Genomic DNA, 3,611 nt, shown 5'->3' with positions numbered 1-3,611 from the left:
TGGCCAAGGGGTTGTTCTCCAGATTTTTGGCACAACTTGGTCAGCATGTCCAGGGCATCTGTTAGCTGAAATGTGTCAGTTGTAGTGCCAAGGCAGACCTTTTCACTACTCTTAGTTTGTATTTACTAACCCGTCCCTTATGAGATAAGCATAAGGTTGACAACAGAGAAGAATTCAGCCTCGTTTGCAAAAGATTTATCTTTGTAATTTACTTCCCCATGATCTTTCTGTTATTTACTTTCTGGTAATTCTCAATAAAACCACAGAAAGGTGTGCCTTAGGGGCTTCAGTTCTTCCAGCTGTTAGTTCCCTGCCTTCGTGCTTTCTGACCTATCCTCCATTCCTGTGTGTCCCCGTCTCTCTTTTCCCTTGGTTGACAACATCAATTCTATTTAGAGGGTCTTCATTGCTGAAGTACTCAAAATAGTCATTGACTGGGTGCAGACTGACACTAACTCCTCAGTCCTTCATGATGAGTTCATTGCTCACAGACTTGCACTAATTCCCTTTATTGTCAGGCACCAAGGTCAAAGGGAGAACAAAGGATTCAAGGAATATCAACATATAAAGGAAGGGAGTGAACAGCCTCAACTACCATGAAGTGCCCCTCCTTTCCTTCTCTAGAAGACCACCCACCTGCCTAAACCACAATAGAATGTCCTTCCTTTCCCTCCCTAAAGACCCTTACTATAAAACCTCCTCTAATCCATTTTAGGGTGCTGTATTTCCTTGGTCTGTCCCTCTCCCTGTTTCTCTCTCTGCAGACCAAGGAACCCGCCTGGGAGACCCCTTAATAAAGCTTCTTTAGCTTCCTTTCTTTCCCTGGCCCCTTCCTTGAGTCCTTGGCCTTACGTCCAGTGTGAAGACCTAACAATTATTAGTGATGACATTGTGGACAAGCTACAGTACTCACTACGGTACTCTTGGGACTGCCTAAGATATCTGAGTGCTTGGTGAAGTTCACCCTTGATGTGCAGTACAATGAAGATCAGAGACAGCACGTCACATCCCGGGACCTCATTTCCAACAGCCCCTGTGTCATTCTTGTCACATCCAGGAATTGAGACAATGACCTCGATGACTATGTGGACTAGGATGACATCCTTATTGTCAAGCCCAGAAAGGGGCAGGAGCTGAGACTCTGAGCCTATGCCAAAAAGTGCTTTGGCAAGGAACATGCCAAGTGGAATCTGACAGCAGGGGTGGCCTTTGAATATGATCCAGACAATGCCCTGAAACACACAGTAGTGTACCCTAAGCCAGAGGAATGGCCAAAGAGCGAAGACGCAGAGCTGGTTGAAGAGGAGTCAGTCCCAGGCTCCCTATGCAATGGCAAGCCAGAGAGGTTTTACTACAGTGTGGAGTCCTGTGGGTTTCTGCCCAGAAACCATCGTTCTCTCAGCCTTGTCAGGACTGAAGAAAAGGCTGAGTGATTTACAGACACAGTTAAGCCATGAGATCCACAGTGATCATCAACTAGCTGCAGCTAGCTGGACTTCAGGGCTCTCCTGAGGAGCTTCTGGACTGTTGTTGAGCCAGATTCTTGGCAGGCCACAAGTAAGGAGAAAGGTGCACCAGCCTGGCCTTTCCTGTTCACACACAGATTTCTAGGGGTGCTGTTTCTATTAGAAAAATGACAATACTTTACAGGATATCTAGCACACTGGTCTCAGTAGTGCCACCCTGAATCCAGACCTTCCCTCCCTTCTACCTCATTTTCTAAAGTGCCCCACGTGCCATATCACTGTCCTGTTGAGAAACACCACACTGGACTTTTCTTAAAAACAAAACAAACAAACAAAAAACAAAATATGTCTTGAAGGAAGTGAAGCTAAATGTTCCTTGGAGGGAAGGATGAGGAAGCTTCATTGCACATATTTGGGCATCTTGTTAGAAGGGGCTATTTGTTCTTTGAAAAGGGACATCGTTCTTGGAAAAGTAGGGGCTGAGCAAAGGAGAAGACCCTTAATAAGATGGATTGACACAGTGGTTGTGGCAACAGGTTCAAGTCAGAGATAAGGATGGCACAGGACAGACCAGGGTTCAGATCTGTTGTTCAGAGATCCTCCATGGTGTCTAACAATAATGTTCTAGCAGAATGCTACATAATCCAATGCAGCAACATACTGACTTAAATTCTCTTTGGCTACTGGGATGCTTTCTTGATTTTTTATTTCTCTTTTTTACATTCTGTGTCTATTTAATGTTCTATTTCAAGTCATCTGTACCTCTGCCTAGACAAAACAAGCTCTCCCACTTTCTATTAGTGCTGTTCTTGTGCTATCAGTTGCTTTGGAGTCAATTCTGACTCACAGCAACCCATATACATTCAGCTTTAAATAATTCACACAGAATTTAGTATTCTGCTTTTTTAACTTAACACTCTTAACAACATTTTAAAACTGTTTTCACAGTTGTCATTTTCAAGATAGTGTTTCTCCTGATCAAATTCCCTTAATGATCAGGAAGTTGTTGCCAGAAGAGTCAACAACCCAGTGAACAAACATGAACTTGATTATTAAAAGTACACTAACTAAATTAATAGATTGGTCTAATATATGATCTCTATATATTCTGGAGGCGGAAGTTCGACACAACGAATACAAGCAAATTCAGAAGCAGAGTTCCTTTTACCTTTACCTTGTCTACTGATTGGACAAGGAAGCTCTGGTGAGGTAGTCCACAGGGAGCTGCACTACTAACTCAATGGCAGCACGTCTCTGGCAGTTCAAATCCACCAGCAGCTCCACAGGAGGAATATGGACAATCTCCTTCCATGTGAAAGCCTCCAAAAGCCCAATGAAGGTTCAGCCATGAGTTGGTCCCAACTCAGTGGCAATGAATTTTAGTATATTTTTAAAAAGGCATTGAACATGGACTCTGAGTATTGAATACAGAAAGGCTGCACTTAAAAGCAATGCTTGCTCCTCTCTGGGTCTATGAAGCATCATATATTTAAAAAGTAGGCTTAGGTATACAATTTTAAATGCATCTTTAATGTTGCTAGGAGCTGTCAATTACAATTCATTGCAACCCTATAAACCACCAATCTGAACACTGTCCTATCCTGTGCCCTCCCCACAATACACAATCTGACACATCCAAGCCCACTGCCCCAGACACTGTGCCTAACTATACTGATTGAGGGTCTTCCTCTCTTTTGTTGCCCCTCCACCTTCCCAAGCATGATGATCCTCTCCAAAGAATAATCTCTCATAGTAATCTCTCATCCCAAAGTATGTGAGATGAAGCTTCAACTTTGCCACCAAGGAACATGCTGGTGCATCAGAAAAGTGTGTATCAGGGTTGTATCCTTTTCCCATACCTATTTAATCATTATGCTGAGCAAATTATTCAAGAAGCTGGACTCTATGAAGAAAAATGTGGCATCAGAATTGGAGGAAAATTCATCAATAACCTATGTTAGGCAGATGACACAATTTTGCTTTGAAAGTGAGGAAAATCCAAAGCACTTTCTGCAGAAGGTTAAACACTGCAGCCTTCAATATAGATTGCGTCTCGACATAAAGAAAAATTCTCCCCACTGGACTGATAGTCAACATCATGATAGACAGAGAAAGGATTGAGACTGTCAAGACTTCATTTACTTA

At 42.8% G+C, this 3,611-nt stretch overlaps 1 pseudogene; it reads left to right on the top strand.

Annotated features, from left to right (window-relative positions):
- LOC102854799 overlaps positions 1-1,512 on the top strand; it is a 56,619-nt pseudogene extending 55,107 nt beyond the window's left edge.
- The last annotated feature ends 2,099 nt before the right edge of the window (positions 1,513-3,611 follow it).

The sequence above is a fragment of the Elephantulus edwardii genome, unplaced genomic scaffold (genome assembly GCF_000299155.1).
Source record: "Elephantulus edwardii isolate Elephantulus edwardi_28Jun2011 unplaced genomic scaffold, EleEdw1.0 scaffold00056, whole genome shotgun sequence".
NCBI lineage: Eukaryota > Metazoa > Chordata > Mammalia > Macroscelidea > Macroscelididae > Elephantulus > Elephantulus edwardii.
Note: the sequence above shows the minus strand (reverse complement) of the source record. Positions and strands in the feature narration are given on the sequence as shown.